The sequence below is a fragment of the Molossus molossus genome, unplaced genomic scaffold (genome assembly GCF_014108415.1).
Source record: "Molossus molossus isolate mMolMol1 unplaced genomic scaffold, mMolMol1.p scaffold_m16_p_7, whole genome shotgun sequence".
NCBI classification, from domain to species: domain Eukaryota; kingdom Metazoa; phylum Chordata; class Mammalia; order Chiroptera; family Molossidae; genus Molossus; species Molossus molossus.
The window spans coordinates 93945647-93963623 of NW_023425401.1; the positions used below are offsets into that span (position 1 = coordinate 93945647).

General features: G+C 46.2%; 1 protein-coding gene across 25 annotated transcripts in view; it reads right to left on the reverse strand.

The window, feature by feature from the left end:
- Positions 1-17977, reverse strand: part of LOC118620512 — a 185896-nt gene that overhangs the window by 23906 nt on the left and 144013 nt on the right. For 22 of the 25 annotated variants that reach the window (XR_004957434.1, XR_004957436.1, XR_004957433.1 and 19 more), the window contains one exon: positions 3651-3697. The exons of 2 other annotated variants lie outside the window; for them this stretch is intronic. The gene's annotated coding sequence lies outside the window, so the exon portion shown is untranslated. Of the gene's footprint in view, positions 1-3650; positions 3698-10105; positions 10234-17977 lie in introns of those variants that run through there. One more of the 25 variants, XR_004957420.1, reaches the window with a different exon arrangement.

The following is a 17977-nucleotide window of genomic DNA, read 5'->3' on the forward strand; positions in this document are numbered from 1 at the left end:
CTTCACTACAAAGAATCTATCTTCAGGAAATCATTCAAAAAGGAAGCAAACTAAACATTCCCAAATTAGAGAATATAATAAAATGTTTTTAAAGTATTTTTAAGCAGATGGAGAAAATGCACACTTAAAAAGCAGGATATAAAAGTGCCTATATAGAATGATGCTGACTCTGCACACTGAGTGTGTGTATGTGTGTGTGCACACACCCATGCATGTGTGCAGGAAAATACTGGAAGGAAATACACACAAGCATTAACAGCTTGAGTGATGGGATCAGAGATAATTTTTATTTCTTCTTTCTATTATTCTAAATAATATTTTAAAAGAAGTGTTACTACAAATTAGAAAGAATCATATGCAAAATTTGGAAGAGTGATCCACTGCTTTGGAAACAGGTCTCCACACAAGTCGATACCACCAATAAGGTAATGACTTTGAATTGTTTTTGTGAATCTAAATTTCAAGGTCCAAATGCATGTAACGCACCTTCCCGCCCACGCGCTCTCTGTTTAACTTCATCTATGTGCACGCCAACAGATCCAAAACCTGTTTTCCTTCTTGCATTTCATTTTGTGGTAAATGATACTGCTTACGTAGCATAACCCACTATCCTTGCTTCACCTGTTCCTTTTGTTTTACCCTGCTAATCTCTTTTTAAACTTTTTTTTTTTTAGCTTTTTATTTATGGGTTTGAGAGAGAGGGAGGAAGGGAAAGGGAGAGACCTGACCCCCTGTCCCATCACCTGCCGCATTTGCTGGCTGACTGCACGTGCCCCACCACAGCGACACACCCGCTACCTCGGCCTACCAGGCCGATGCTCTAGCCCAGTGGTTCTCGACCTTCCTAATGCCGCGACCCTTAATACAGCTCCTCATGTTGAGGTGACCCCTGTGAAAGGGTCATTCGGCCCCCAAACGGGTCGCGCCCCACCGAGCACCCCGGCCAGGGCCTGCTCATCTCCTGAACCACATCCAAAGGCGTCCCACCATTCCTCCACTGGGAGACGAGAGGCGCTCTCTTTACCGGTCTCCTTACCTGCCCCGCCCGTCCTCCCACCCCACCCCCATGTACTCCTCACTGCACTGATCACGTCACCCTCCCAGGGAGACACCTTCGGGCCAGCGTGCGGAGGTGTCAGACTTCTGTCATCAACGCGCACGGTCCCCTTTCCCGCGCCCTCCACCACCCTCCCAGCCGAGCCCCTGCTTGCGCTGTCCCTTCGGCCTGGACCCCTCAGCACCGCGCCTGCCCCGTCCTGCCGCCGGTGCTGCCCTTTCGCAGGCCGTGCAGACGTCCCCAGGCCCCGCAGACTGTTCAGTGACCGTGGCTCTGGGGATCGGGGTCTGTGGGGGACCTTGGCTCCTCTCCAGACTGCGAGCACCTGGCAAAGGAGGCCCTCAGTGTCTGCTGAACAACACAATGTTTCTGCCACGCAAAGCAGAGTTACCGAGTCTCGTCTTGAAAGAGATCCCAACCTAAGATTTCCTAACTTCCCTCCTAGACTCGTCTGTTTTGTCACCCTGGCGATTGACATAGTCTTTCTTATCTAGTAATCAGCCACACATTTACTTATGATGTTCCCTATGTCCTCTGGTTCTGTCTGACCCGATTCGCTCCCGCTGAGCCTTCCGGAGAAATGGCTCAGGTCTGTCATTGAAAGTATCACGACGAACAGCACTGGGACAGTGTGGACTTGCCGGGGGGAGGGGCGGGGGGGGCCCTGGGGGGATAAATGGTGAGGGACAGAGACTTGACTTGGGGTGCTGAACACACAATACAGTGTACTGATAGTGTGCTGTGGAATCGTGCACCTGAAACCTGCCTAATTTTGTCACCCCAATAAATTCAATAAAAAGGAAAAAATAAATTAATTAAACAATAATAATCAAGTGTCGCAACCCACTGAACGAAAGCCGGCAGCATGCTCGGCCCTGAGTATAAGGTAAGCAGACGGTGACTACTTACAGCCCTCAGGAAGAAACCCTTCGGCCTCCTGCGGACTGAGCCCCGCTAGCAGGGTGTGGGACTTCGGTTGCTCATGCAGCAGCAGCTCTTTCACAACTGCCCGAAATCTTTTTGCAAATGTGACTCAAATCGGACACAATAATGAGTCTGACTCATGCAAGTCTTATTTTCTTACCCTTTTATGTCATATTCCTTTCAATAGACCCAAGAATCATGTCTATTTTTTTCCACAACAGCCTCATAGTATTCACTTCAATTTAGTTGAAGGGCAATAACAACTATTGTTTTTTAAAATGGTGTGGGTTTTTTTTTTTTTTTTTTCACTCAACCAAACGATCTCATATCTATCCCCACCAAATTTATTCTGCTAATGGAGAATCATTTTTCCAGTCTGTTACAAATTTTTATACGTTGCATTTCTGGAGTTCAGATGATTTTACTGTCCTATCTAATTTGGTCACATACACAGTGGAAAAGAAACAAGAAAGAAAAGAGAGTTCGTTATGCATAAGGAGAACTCTCCCAACTGTGAGTCTTTAAGCCTCCAGTGAACTTCACCATGTAATTTACAAGTACACATGGTTAAACGTTTAGGGGTTCCAGGTATCTGTGTGGAGGTTCTGATAATATTAAGCATTGTCTTTATTTAATATTCGTCACATGTTTTCTCCACCCTTCCTCCTGTTCTCAGACTTTGCACCCCACCTGGCAACTAGAGGTCTTCTTTCTGACCTGGATGCCTCCTCTTCTAAACCACTGTGTCCTAGAACCCTACAGAAAAGCAGAACCGTGGTGCTGTCTCCTTTTGGGCTACAGATGAGCCTCCCTAGGGCTGTGGATGCCCCAAAAAGGCAGGCAAAGGTGTGTGGGTGAGTGGGGATCCAGTACAATCTCACGGGGCTGACGCCCTGTAAGGTTACGAACTCCGACGCTAAGGCATCCAGACATAGGGCAGTAAACAGAACAGACGGCGCTGGCGGGACTGGCCCTTTCAGCTCAGTCATCTCCAAAGAGGAGGAGAGATCCTACAATCATTATACACGAAACATCTCTGGCGTTAATGAAGAACATAATTTGAGAGAGTGATTTGGGGGATCCAGCATATATAAAATTATACTGAGGCAATAATGTTAACACTTTAAATATCAATCACTTCAAATATCTTAGTTTCTACTTTTAGCCAAATTCAATATATTTTCTTGTCTTCTTTTCATACCTTTAGCTTATTTGGTAACATTGATTTAAAACCAAACATTATGAATCAAAAGTTCCCCTGCACATAAACATGTTAGAGCCCAACATATGCCTTTTATTAACTGTTAGTAATTATATTATTTTTGTTAGAACATACTGTTATATTCCATACTTGTGTTTTAAATAACATTATTTAAAAAGTCACAATATAAATATGTCAGAACCAAAGCTGCCTTCATGTCAACGTGTTACCAAAAACCAGCAGAATATATCCTAATCCTTAACTTGCATTGTTGTCTATGTGTTTTGTTGTCTTTTATAAATGTCACCACACCCAGTATTTTCTTTTCTACAGGTAAATATGAAATGTAGTACAGATGTGCCACAGCGAATAAAGGTACTTTGAAGCTTTCCTTTGATGAAATGCCATTTACAGAAATTCAGAAGCAAGAACTAATGAAAATCAGAAATTGCTGTCATCCATACTCACCACCAAGCAGTCACACGGAGGATCCCTGCGCACCAGCCGGACCCGTCCTGGAAGCAAGGGATTGAATCCATTAGGAGAAGCAGCAAGTAGAAACACTGCCTCTCTCCAGCTCATCTTATTTGCAGACACAAAGATTTTGGAATCCTCCAGACTAACAATGAAAACCACACTAGGTTGTTTTCTCAATTCCTATGAAATGAGTCAGTAGGTCAAACAGCTTCTCCACTCTGGAGAGAACAATTCTTGACACTGCATTCACTATTTCCAGTAACTGTCCTCCCTCTCTCTGCCCCCTGGATGAAGCGCTGACAACAACCTAGGGAGAGCCCACACTGCACCTACCACCCAAAGGTGAGTGTTCAGGGAAGAGCTTCCCCTATGTGAAGATTTAGGAAAGAAAAGAAAGAAAAAAAAATCCAGCTAGGAGTAACATGTGGATGAAGTCTCTACTTAAAGAGAGTTGGCATAACTTTCTCTCTGTTGAGACCAGGTAGTCACTTATTCTTTCACACGAGAGGATGGAATGATACTTAAAATAAATACATAAGAGCAATGACTGTACTTCAAAAAGCCCCGCACTCCCCCGAAACTCTTCCTTCTGTAAAACAGCCTTTCCTCCTCAAAAGGACTAGTACATTCAAAAGATTCAATGATCATTCAATCAATCCGTGTTCTGAAAAACCCTTCCCAGGCGTCTGTGAGTCCTGCAGGTCTATCCATTAAGTCTTACAAAGCAGGAATACCTAAGAGCCTGGCAGCAGTCCTTTGAATCCACAACCCAAGAAGATGCACACCAGTTCAGCTAATAATCTTTGGACTCTACCTCCTACTCACCGTGTAGAACATTTCTTGCAGTTAGCGACCTCCTGCAAAGGAAACCACCAGCTACCAGCAATGAATCCATAATTCCAAGAACTCACACATTCAGGCAAAGAAGATGGGCACATATCTCTAAATAAAGGTACAGAGATCTTCGGTGACAGTTCTTCAGTAGGAGACTGGAAATACTTTTGCTTTCTGTATCGAGAGTAACTTTCTTTCTTTTAAAAGAGGAGGTTTCGTTTTGATCTTGAGAAATTCTCTCTGATAAAAACCACCAACTGAAAACCTGCCATCATAAACGAGGGATTTCACAACAGTCATTCCAAAAAACTGTGGCTATTCATTTCTGGAAGTGATTCATTGCAAAAGAATCGTTGTTGGCGGTGGAGGGAGCATTAATTTTTAGAAGGCAGCCTGTCCTCTGAGAAGTGAGCAAAAACCTCAGTGATGATAGCCACGTGCCTTGCTGACCCCATCCCGGCTCCTGAATCACCGTGCCTCAGGATGACACGCAGTGACCAATTTCCTCTAATTCCTCAGGGCACAAAACCCCTTGGGTCTATCCACCCTGGATGAAATCCTCTCGGGGGAATGTTCAAATCAATCCGGGAAGGCTGCAGCACCATTCTCCACCTGTCAATGCTCAGTTACTGGCGAGAAACCAGCATATGGATACTCACTTCCTGTGAGTATTTCTAAAAGAGTTTATGATATTTCCTTTGGAGGAAAAAAAATAAAAAGTGGGGAGGAAAGCAACACGGTGAGGAGAAGCAACTCCAACAAGCAAAGCCGAAAGCATGCAACGTGATCACCGTGTACCAGCCACGCCTAATTTTAATTTGGTTCCTCAACCCTGTGTAATTAAGACAGCCAAAAGAAAACAGCATCAGGAGAAAGGGGAAAAAAGACATTTCACAAATGCTTAGACCTTCAGTGCGCGTGACCAGAAAAGTAATTTTAAGATTCAAGTGAACCAATCTGAAGCTGGTTAGAGTGTTAACCCTTCAAGGAAAGAAAAAGAGTTACTCTCACTTGTCCCCAAATTTCAGAGATGGAAATCATCTTCCCTGGGCACTGGGGCACTGAAGACACAGCACTGTCCCGGGGCTTTGTGAGAAGAAAGCCCTTTTTCAGGTCTGTCCGAGATGGGCGCAAAGACACACTCGCTGATAAGTCCCGTCACATTAGCAGAGGGGCAACGAGGCTTTCGCTCCAAGGCACCCTTTGCAAACTGCCCACAAAGAACTGAAATACGGCCTTTTGTATTTCTCTTGGCATTAGCCACACCTGGCCATTTACATCAGAGAAGAGGAGAACTTATTCTTATATTATTTATTTTAAAATTTATCTTTATTGTCGGAAGTATTACAGATGCCCCCTTCGCTGCCCCCCTCCAAGGACGACCCCCCACACCCTACTCTTGACAGCTGGGCAAGACGAGCAAAAACTGCTTGTATCCCGCCTGAAAGAGCATGGATGGCCAGAGCTCGCTTCCTGAAGGGACTGGTGGACACCCTGCTGGAGAGGAGCTTCTAAAAAGCCTGTCCTCTCCTTTGGGGTGTGACCGCTTCCTGGATGGGAACTGGGGAGGCCGAGGGGCACCAGCTCCCACGTCTGCGACACCGCACCTCGGGCCCTCGTGTCGGACCCGGCGCCTTGGTTCCTCGTCTCTGAGTACTCAAGCTAAACATCGGGGTTCACGAAAGCAGAGTAAAGCCACGTGTTCTAGCCTCTCGAAGGAAGTTTCCACTCGTGTGCGTGTTCTTATAATCTTTACCAAACTGATATTTTAAAGGGAAGAGAGTGGACGCCAGGTCCACATGGCGCGAACATAATCTTCAAGCTGAGGACGAGTCGACAGCACCGGGACGGGCACCCCTCTGCCCTCACCCCGAGACCGCACGAGCCTCCTCAGCGGAGACAGGAACATGTGTACGATGCCGAAGGCCCGCGGACCCTTTATGGGGAGATCAACGTTAAGTACCCACAACTTTTAAAAATCCTACTGATACTGAGCTTGGTGAGGAGAAGGGAAAAACAAGCAATGACCAGAGGCCTGACAACCACCCGGATGTTAGAACATCTGCTTCCCTCACTTACTAAACAGGAAGGTCCCCTCTCCCGTGGGGTCGCGCTCACACCCACGCTCGAAGCTTTCAAAGCTCCCACGCGACGGCTCCCCATTTCAGACCCTGCTCATTGGGCAGTTCCTCTTCAAGTCCTGGGTGGCCAGCGCAGAGGTTTTACAAAGAGAAAGGAAAAGTCAAGCAAGATAATAAGGACCATGGAAGACACGTCTGGGGTGAGCCCACGCACCCAACAGGCGTGGCCACGGGCGAGACGCTACTGCTCTTGGAGAATTCCTATTAATCTGGAGGCCAAGAGGGTCATTTCCGCGGCTGGGTGTTAGAACAGGGTTCAGCCACAGAGACGGCCCAGGTCCGGCTGCCATTTGGCACACAGTGGTCATCATTCAAGGCCACGCTCCCGGGGCCTTGTTTGCTTTCCAGACCACTGGGCCCACTGTCTCCACACCTTCCAGCCACTGCCCCCAAGAGAATAAAACGCGGGGACAAATGTTCTTCATGTTTAATGTTTACTCAGAGTCTTCTGTTAAACCGTGCAAAGCGTGCTCTTCAGTGGCACTTCCACGGCCACGGGAGACCGGGAAGCGGGCAGGCCTGCGTTCGTGGCACGGCTCTTCCTTCGCTGCGCTTTGCCCTGGTGCAGATCACCCAGCTCTCTAAGCCAGTCACCATCAGTGACAACAGCACACTGGCCTACAGGGCTGCTACTTCCTTCACCCTCGCAGCGACCCTACAGGCTAAGTTCTCCTATCATCTCCATCCTGCAGATAAGGAAACTGAGGCCCCGGCAGTTTAAGGACGTGACCAGGGTCACCGAATGAGCAGGTGGTGGAGCCAGGATACAGAGGCAGGGAGCTTGATCGTAACTACGCTGCTCTGGAGCCTTCCATGAGCCGCATGTGAAGTACAACAGCACGTAGGAAACTGTCTTGAAAACCACACCATGAGGCAGAATTTTAATCACGTCACCCGCAAATATATTCTCTGCAGAATTTAGAGGAAGTTAATCATAACTAAGTACTTGTAATGCTAACACATTAGTTTCTTCTCTGAGAACAGCTTCGTGTAATTTGCCAACTGCTTCTTTGCACCATCTATGATGAGTTTCAGAGTAGAGGGGATTTAGAAATCTTGTTTTTAGGCAGTGTGGGTAAGTGAGGCTCAAGGTCACAGAGTTCATTTGAACCTTCATCTATAGCTCCCAGGGAAATGCCCCACTGCCTCACAGCCCCACAAGGCTGCCAGTGCACCTGGAACTGTGGAACACTTCTCCAGCATTTTAATCTGTCAGGCATCCATCCATTCATGGGATGCATGTACAGGTAAATATTAGTCCTCAAATGACAGTCTATTATACGTCTTCTTCTCACTACAAGTTCCTCTGGCTTTAAGAAGACAGAAAGATGAGAGAAAAATATTTTCTTCCCTTTTTTTTTTTAAGTTTGCGAAAAACAAAGCTTCTATAAAGTTCCAGTTATGATGAACATAACTCAAGTTCTACCTAATTTTCTTTTTTCTTTAAACCTGCTTGTATGCAAACCCTGTAATGTTAAACCAACTTTCCCGTGTGCTTATTATTCGTTTATTTAATTGTTTTTATTCAAGTGTAGTTGCCGCCACCTGCTCATTGAACGAGGCCACCAGAGCGACTGGGGGCTGGAGACTCCTCAGCTTAGAAGGTGGGTGATGATGTGGCCACTGACTCTTTTCTTAAAATTAATTTTTGGAGAGAGAGAGAGAAAGGGAGAGGTAGAGAGAGAAACATTGACGTGAGAGTGACACACCGATGGGGTGCTGCCTGCACCCCACTCCCCACGGGGGTCCAGCCCGCCACCGCGCTCGTGTCCCGACCCAGAAGGAACTGGAGACCTTTCGGGGCTCAGGACGATGCCCAAACAACAGCCACACCAGCCAGGGCTGGCCACTGACTCTTCAAGGGAAAAGTAATTTCCTATTTAGGGTCTTTAAGATTTTCGTGCTTTCATTGCATAAAGTTTGGCCTTTTTGGTTTTACTTAGATTTTTTTTTTTTAAATCCCCACCGGAGGATATTTTTTCCTTTTATCTTCAGATAGAGTGGGAGGGAGGGAGAGAGAGAGAAACATTGATGACAGAGAGACACATCGACTGGCTGCCTCCCTCACGACCCTGACCAGGGCCAGGGACTGAACTGCAACCAAGGTACTGCCCCTGACCGGAACTGAACCCGAGACTCTTTGGTCGGCGGATGACGCTCTAACCGCTGAGCCAAACTGGCCAGGGCTCACTTAGAATTTTTTTAGTGGTTCTATATCACAATGGGTCACACCAAAATACCTGAAAATATCTCTTCCTAAAACACAGACATTTTGTTGATAACGAAAGTTAAGAAGAGAAAAGAAATAAAACCATATTTTGGGTTTATTTCTACTTATGAGAGCAAAGATTCTAGGAAATGTACGTACGTTAAATTTATAAGCCGGCTCTTTTTTCTTCCCCAAAGATTTATTTGGCGTGAAAAGTTACTTCCTGTACTATAATCATAAAAGCAAAAGTTATTTACTCCTGCCATAACCATTCATACTTCCTGTCATAAAAACCCGAACTTGGCTGGAATATTAAATAAAACGTGCAAAAAACTATAGGTAGGAAAGTGACTGCATGGATGTATATGAAGTTCTTGTTCTAATCTGAGGAAGGGACAAACCATCCCTTCTGGAAAGGACCGGTATTATGCTTTATCGTTTCGGGTGACTAACCCCACTTAGGCCCGCAGAAGGAGCTTCAGGGCAAAAAGAGCTGTCCCCGTATTCACTGAGCTCACTGCATCGTTCGGAGGAGGTCTCCAGGGGGCCTCCCAGGGATACTGTGTGTGCACCGAGCTGCAATGTATCTGCAGAGTTCACAGTCCAGGGTTAAAACTGTGGGGATTCAAAAACCTGCACAGAGTAGATGAGCACATTCTAAATGCACGTGCGCATTTGTCCTTGGTGCCTGCCCACTTCTGCAAGAAAACAAGCTCCAGATCCCTCGGCTCCGTGTGCCCGGCGGGAAAGCAGGGCCAGTGCACACAGACAATGACGGGAGAAAGTGTGCACGAACAGATCTGTTTACAGAAACAGGGCCCAGCAAAGTCTGTCTCCGCGCCACAGCAGGGTCCATCACACACACACACACACACACACACACACACACACACGCAATCAGTGGTTTTGACACTCTTTCTTTGCATTAGTGTCAAATTTATTTATTCAGCACTGGCATCTTCTACTGTTAATCCTTCATATTTCTAATTGGACAGGGAGATCATTTAAACTCATTAAGAGACAACAACAGCAACACATTCTACTTACTTTAGTTTAATTAATTGTATGGCCATCCCAACCAGCCTTGAAAATTGGGACCCTTGCTTCCCGCCCTCACTGAACAGAGCTGAGTCAATCGTCAGCAATCTAATCAGCACCGTGTTCGGTGACTGCTGCCTTTGTCCCCTCCCTTCCATTCCCGCTCCCTTTATCACTTTGTTCCCAGATAAGTACGAGGGCCTTTTAATTGGTTCACTTGCCAATGAGCAACTGTGTGGTGGAAACACAAAGTCAAGAGCAGGAACAGTGGGTGCTGGATTCGGCTGTGGCAGACTCAAACCACAGGATCCGGAGAAAGTTATGTCATTTTCTTGGGTCTCCGTGTTCTCATCTATAGCATGAAGAAAACGGCTATCAAATTTTATGATCTAATCCAAGATGTACACAGTCACCAAATATAATTGTCTGAAATTTAGTTTCCTCGGGTCACGGCACACCTTACAAATCTTCAGTGACTTTGCTAAAATGTAAGTTCTTCAGCCCAAATTAAATGGAAATGGCTCCCATGAAATGAAAGGCACCACGGAACTGCAGTAGCAATCCTTATAGGGGTCACTTCTTGAGCTGCGCGCTCTATACACTGTACAGGGGCTCTCATGCCCACAACGCTACAAGTTGGGTTTTATTACTCTGCATTACAGGTCAAGAATTTGAGGTTCTGTGAATAACTTACCCAAGGTTTTATAACCTAGTTGAGTGCCAGGAATGGCATACAAATCTGCATGCGGTTGGTTATCAAGTCCACTAAGCCAAACTGAGTGCTTTAACTGTAATAGAAATTGTGTGTGTGTGTGTGTGGGGGGTGCAGAGGGGGTGTTCCTTAATTACTTGAGTAATCATTCTGATTCCCTGTAGTTACCAGACTGCATAAGGAAGCACGGGTCATCATCATACAAAAGTATTGACAAATAAAGTTATCTCTTAATGCTTAGTCCACATTAATATCAGCATCTGTTCCTGCTCACTTTCGAGGTTGGCAAGCATCAGAATAAGAATGCAAATACAATGTAGTTCATGTGTAATGTGAAACTGCATGTTTCACCTGAAGTTGACAAAAATGACCCTGGAGGACGGCTTGCGCTTTTGTCATACACACTCGTGGACAAATTAGGGTCACAGAGGGTTTGAACAGCTGACAATGGAGGAGGAAAAAGTCAACAGAGATGACGACCTGAGAGGTAAACTCTTCAAGAGAATGGTTTGTATATCAAAAGGTTAAGAGCCACCCTTGGGGAAATTTGAATGCGTGTACACCCTCTTTAAGTCGCGATCCTACCACAGAAGTCAACATTCAATCTTTGCTCTAAGAAATAACATATTGTTGCATCATCTCCCAAATTTCTGTTATATAATGTAAAACAAATATAGATTTAATTTTTGAAACTTTTCCCAGTAAAAGTTAGTCCCAATAAAATATTTTTTAAAAAATGTTACGGTTTGTTTTAAATGTATGACACTGTTGTAAGTAGATTCTGTAAAAGTACGTTTTCTAGACTGTTATCTTCAGATAAGGACCTCCAGAAATAGTGGAAATGTAAAAAGGAAGAATAAAAGAATTACTAAGGTGCAAACAGCAGCCAACATGAAAGGACTAACTCTCCAGTCCATGAGTGGAAAGCAATGTGCTCATTTTCCACCTGTTTCAAGATTCTAAGGCCAGCCCTGGCCGGTTTGGCTCAGCGGTTGGAGCGTCGGCCTGCAGTCCAGAGAGACCCGGGTTCGGATCCTGCTAAGGGCACGTACCTCGGTTGCAGTTTGTCCCCGGCCCTGGTTGGTCGTGCGGGTGGCAGCCACTCGATGTGTCCCTTTCACATTGATGTTTCTCTCTCTCTCTCTCTTCCTCTCTCCCCCTCCCACTCTATCTGTACAAAAAACGGAAAAATGTCCTCGGGTGAGGATTAAATAAATAAATAAATAAATAAATAAATAAATAAATAAAAGATTCTACGGCCACCCAGTCCACAGCGCACACGCAGAAGCCACACTCGTGCACTCCACGCCCCTTTCCCAACGCTGCCACGGGGGCAGAGACGTGGCATTCATTCACCTGGTGTTAAGCCGGCCCCTGGGCAAGTCAGCTTGTCTAGGCAAACTCGACTGCAGTCCAGGCAACTCTCAGTGTAAATCCTAACTTTACAAGAGACACTCCATCCATTCCATCTTCATCCAATTACCTCAAGATCTCTCCCTCTTTCCCAACAGACAAGAGATTACAATCTGAGAATTTCGTCTTTAATACTCACTTTCAAAAGGCCCCACTGCATCAGGATCCTTCCTGACATAAAATTTGTGAATACACTTGTGCATAAAATTAACCACTTTTGGTTTCTGCATCTCCCTCAGTCAAAGGTTCAGAGAAGAGCTATTTTGAGAAAGATTTAATGGGATTTGTAACATAAAACCTCAAATGCACATTGACTTCACCAAGATGACTCTGGAACACAAAGTATGGTGGTTGGTTGTTCTTTTTCTAATGACTAATACGTCCACCTCCAAAACTCTAATAAAACAACGTCGCCCACGCCAGAAAGAAACCCAAGAACGCACGCCCTCAGAGACTGAGTCTCAAGCTGGTCACTGCTGAGGCACGTACTGCAAGCGACCAGATCGTTAAGTGAGCTCCTGGCCTTGCAAGATTGTTTGCTGCAGGGATCTTGGCTTATTCCTGAAGAGACAACAGCTCTGTGATTCTGAAATAGCTCCTTCCCTCTGAAAATAAAAGGTGCTCCCCTCTCCATTAACAACAATCCAGAGCCTGTGATCTACACATTGCAGTTGAGATTTCTTTCATATGTATGCAAAGGATATTCAGGCTCAATCACGCACAGTGCAAAACTAACACCTAAGTATATACAGGGGCCCTTCTAGAGCCAGAGGCCTGGGCTGGGGAATGGGGTGAGCAGAGGTGGGATGGAAACGAAGAGGCGGCAGTTCAGTGGTTTTGAACTTCTGACTGTGATCCCAAAAGATGTTTAACACAGCACTGGTGTTCCAAAGAGGATTTCGCAGCACTGACCCCAAAGGCAGCATAATGATGTGGCTGCCCTGTATATTAATGAGGGCCGCTGATAACGACGGTCTCTCTTTTACGACTAAACAGAAGCTGCCTGTGCCCGCAGACAACGTGGGAGCTGTGCTCCCTGCCCGGCCTCGGCCGGAGCCTGGGCCTGGGCTCAGCGCTCTGCTGGGGACGCTGGCTTTGGAGCGCGTCCGGGGGACAGCATTCGGCTTCCTCCATTTAAGCAGGTCACCCAGGCGTGGAATGCTCAGCCCCGCCAGGCAGCATGCTCTGGATGCTGAGAAACAACAGCTTGTCCGGGCTACTGATGTGAAGAGAGGCCACGGTTTCCTTTTTCTCTGCTTTGAATGGCAGTCTTGACGTCACAACTGCTAGGAACCACTGGAGGGACAAATAACAAGGTGGGAGCCAAGAGCGCTCTGCCCTGCCGCAGGGCCATTTTAATCTCGTTCCGGTATCTTCTGTGGCTGCAGAGCCAGCATGAGCAGAGGTGAATGACTGGAGCTTAAAAATAAAGGAAGTCTCTGGGCTGATAAAGCAAACCTTTGGCAAGCCAATCATTGCGTTCCCCAAACCTGGATAAACTATAGCTCCCGAACTGCATTTGCTTCTGACAGAACAGACTTCCCAGGGAATGCGTGTAGCTGATGGCCCAGACCTCCGCCCTTTCCCTGCAGAGCTCAACTTGCTGTATCCAAAGCACACCTCTTCTTAGAGGAGCTGGGGCCCTTTAGTCCTACGAAAGGCAAGGAGCAGGCAGACAGTTTTTGTAAGAGACCCATCCTATTTTCTGGGTAAAAACGTCCTTTGCAGGATTTTATGATTTAAGTTCAAACAAACGAACATACTCATCAGCACCCAACTGCAGGTGTGCGCACACATGGGTGAAGAGTGTTCAGATGCCGGCAGGCGTAACTCACCATTATCAAGGAAGGGTTGTGTGCACAGGTCACGGAGCAGTCCGAAAAGCATGGGCTTTCATGCTTCAACCTCACATCAAAATAATAAGTTATATTTGGCTGCATGAGTGTCAGAACATTTCTACCCACTGTAAGTGCAGTGCTAACTACGGACCCACCGGGCGATCTGCAGACAGGATTGATCAGACAGCATCGTCCCACTACTTTCAGGGACCCGAGAACAGCTTTCTGCTGCCCCATGTTTGCCCCGAGTTCTGTCCTCGGTCTTGGGAGCACTAACAGCCTTCACCAAGCCCGAACCCCAACCTCAACCCACAGTCCTCATGGCCCTTTATGACAGCTGAAGCTGGAAAGCCAGGGGCTGACGGGTCATCCTTGAGAGGGTGGAGTGTGTGCGTGTGGCGTTTGGCCAGAGCACGCCAGAGAGAATAATTTGCTATGAAGATTTACTCACTTCCAAAGATAAGAGGATAAAATTCAGATCCAAAACTCTCATGCAAGACCCTACAACGGAACCCCCCCTTCTTCTGCCTTCAGGCTGTTCTTTTTCTGTCTCTGAGCCTGTTTTGGAATCCGATCTTTGCACTCAAATGACCTTACCTGGGTCGACAACACAGTCTGTGTCTTGTTCGTGCTACTATTTAAAACACCCAAGGGTGTCCACTGATTGCACAGTGGAGAAGATACAACAAAAATTACTCTGTAGCTCCATTTCTTTTTTTTTTTTTCAAATGTTGGTTATATTCAAGAGGTGAAACTTATTCTAGCCCTACCCTTGCTTTTATTTTATAGGAGCTTTTTATAGTTTAAGAACTATAATTAAATTTCCTCTGAACTGATTTCTTAAACTAAAGTTTTCAAGAAGAGAATGATGGGATTTTTCAAACTTAAATTTTCAAAAGGAAGACAATTTGTCTTTATTCTAATGTAAAGGATGAGAGAAGAAGAGAGAATTTTTTTCAATCTGTATCTTGATTAGAGTTTTTTAATGTTCAAATTCCTGGTTACAAACCACAGCAAACAGTCAGTCATTCATTAAGAAGCAACCACTGAAAAGGAGATATTTAAAAGAGCAAAAATAAATCACGATGTGATTAAAACTCTGTGCACGTCTTCACTTCAAGGCAAACACTGTGCCCATCTGGGTATTTGGTAGGTGCCAAACATCATCGGGATCTAGATTTAATTATGTCATAAAGAAGGCACCGTATTTCACTTGTTCACAAAAGGACCCAGAACTTCACGAATATGATGGTGGTGATAACAGACAGTGAGGTCAGCTGTTAACATTAACATTAACTACTTATTTTTAAATTATTTAAATATAAGATCGACCACAAGTGGAAACAAACTTTCAATGAACTATTGTTCTAGTGAGAAAAGGTCATTTTAAAGATAAGTTTCAGCTGTAGTAGGTTTCTGTTTGAATTTCCCCCTGTTTAAACATTAGCTGGTTTAAAATCCCTGCCTGCTTTTAGTCAGAGGGCCAAAGAAGAAGAGAAGCGAGATCTGCCCCAGGGGACGCGACTGAGATCCTCAGACTAGAGACACCAGCCGTGCCCTGCCTGTGCTTGATTCAGGGGTGAGGACCGGGAGAGCAGGTCCACGGCCCTCTTTCCAAGGGGCAGGAAGCGGGTGCGCTGTGCGGGTGGCTCCCAGCACGTGCAGAGGTGTCCATGGTCAGCAGCCACGCCCCAGCGGGCCGGTGCGTCCCAGGGGGGTGCCGTTCTCAGCAGGGATGGTGGCTTTCCTCACATCCACAGTCTCTTGCCCACTGAATTTTGCACAGACAGCAGACCTGATTCCTGTTTTCGGTCTGAGGACAGTGATGAGGCTTTTGCACTGTTCCTAAATTTTCTTTAGGAACAGACAGCTATTGTAATCACAGAAATGAGCTCTTTAGTTTCTCCTGAAAATGGTAGAGAATATGTCTATCCTAGCTCTAACCTTATTCATAAAAATAAATAAATAAATAAATAAAAAGTTTTCTTCTCTGGTTCATTGCAAATCAACCAACAGTCACCACTCAATCCTATAATACACATGCGAGAAATCAGTTTTTACAGATGGTCACTTCAGCTTGTTAGGAAAATCCCTCCCTTCCTCCTACCTTCCTACTCTTTACCTATGTGAAAACAAGCTCAAAACACTAACCTCTAGAAATGATTCCGTACTAGACAGCTTTATAAAAACCAAAGTCTTTTTGCTTATAAATCTATCCTCTGTCGTTATCCTTAGTTTCTGAATATGTGCACAGAAAGTTAACATACACCAGATTTAATTCAGATTCTTTTTTTGTTGATCCTCACCCGAGGATATCTTTCCATTGATTTTTAGATAGAGTGGAAGGGAGGGAGAGGGAGAGAGAGAAACATCTGTGTGAGAGAGACCCATCGATTGGTTGCCTCCCACACGACCCTGACTGGGGCTGGGATTGAACCTGCAACCCAGGTACGTGCCCTTGACTGGGAATCGAAGCCGAGACTCTCCCATCTGTGGGCCGGGCTCTGAGTGCTGAGCCAAACTGGCCAGATTCTTTACAGCACGTCCGAGCCCTTCACAGCACGTCCGAGCCCCCGACGGCCCTTGCATGCTTGTCCGCTGCCGGTTTCTGCCACAGCCTGCAAATTCCGTGGAGGAAGGATTACTATCTGGGTTATCCCTGTATAAACACTGTGGATGGATGGAAGGAGGGCAGGGAAGCGGGGTGGAGGGAAGGGGAGAGACAAGTAGTAAGAGAAAGAAGGGAAGGAGAAAGGGAAGGAAAAAAAATACTGCAAGAGCAACTCATTAGTTTTAGCAAATGGAAGGATTACTTGCAAAGTTTCATCAGAATCTTCGCTCATAGAATTGAACACTTTTTGTAACCATTATCTCATAAATCTCACAATATCCCCCAGCGACATTTTACCATTAAATTAAAATGACTGTTTATGACAGGCAGAGCGATGAGGAATGGTTTGCTCCCAGGTCGCTGACGTTTTCTCCCACTTACTGACCTTTCCCGTTATCTGTGTGTAGGAACAGAACTCTGCTTCTCTAAGTCTAAGAACTGCGATAAAGGTCTAGTATCTCCTTCTGTTCCTTCAACGTGTCCTGGAAACACAAAGGCCCAATTTTAACCATGGATGTACTTGCGGAAAGAAGGAAGAGTTCTCAAGCAATTCCTCTCATGCTTACCACCCACACAAACATGTAGTTCTGGTAAAAGGACGCCTTTCAATGACAAAACCGTTTATCTACACTAAGCAGGGGTACTGGGGGCAGAGGACGACCTCAGAGCTGACAGCTAGGAAGGCGGTGTGACACGAAGAGGACCCTCTGACCGCCTGGCTCTGGGGGCACTACTGAGGTGCTCCTCAGCATATCCTACAACGGGCATCGACCCCACCGCAGGACAGCTGGGGACTCCCCTGCGCGCACACAGCCCGCGGCCCACAGAGCCGAGACGGGCTCAGGTCTTACAGGCTGGGGGTGCCACGTGGCCTGCCTCAGCCTCTGCAGCTGACGTGAGCTGCTACAAACTCACACACGCCGCAGAGAAAGTGTGAACACAGACGTCTTCTAGGGAAAGAAAGGCCAGACAGACCACATGGTTTTGAAGCACCTCCTCCAGGAACAGTGACTGACGTGAAACCTGGTCCAAGTTCTCCGCGACTGCCTAGAGCCTCTGTCAGGGCGGAGGCGACCGTGAACTTCCATCACCTGAGGCTGCCCTGGGGACTGTGAGAGTTAAGAACAATGCCGTGACATTGTGGGTCTCCCGTGATAACCTGGCCTTCTGTAAAATACACTCCAACCCAGTTCTGACCTGAGCACCAACCTTGGAAATTCAGCCTTCTGAAACCTTTTTTGCTCAGTTAATGAATTCATCAAAAAGTGCTATTAGCTGAGGGTCTCCAGTATGTCCAGCACCCTTCGATGACAGAGTAATAAGCCACTCCCTGCTCTCTCTGCATTCAAGGGGCCTGCAACTCAGATTTTCTTATCCCTTCTCCTGGACGCCTGCATCTTCTTCTTGATGGATGTGGCTTTAGGAAATAGGGCACATTCACAAACACAGGAAGCTCTTGCATGGCACCCCACACACGGCTGGAAAGGCAGAGAGGTGTCAATTCCGACAGCCTGACTAATTC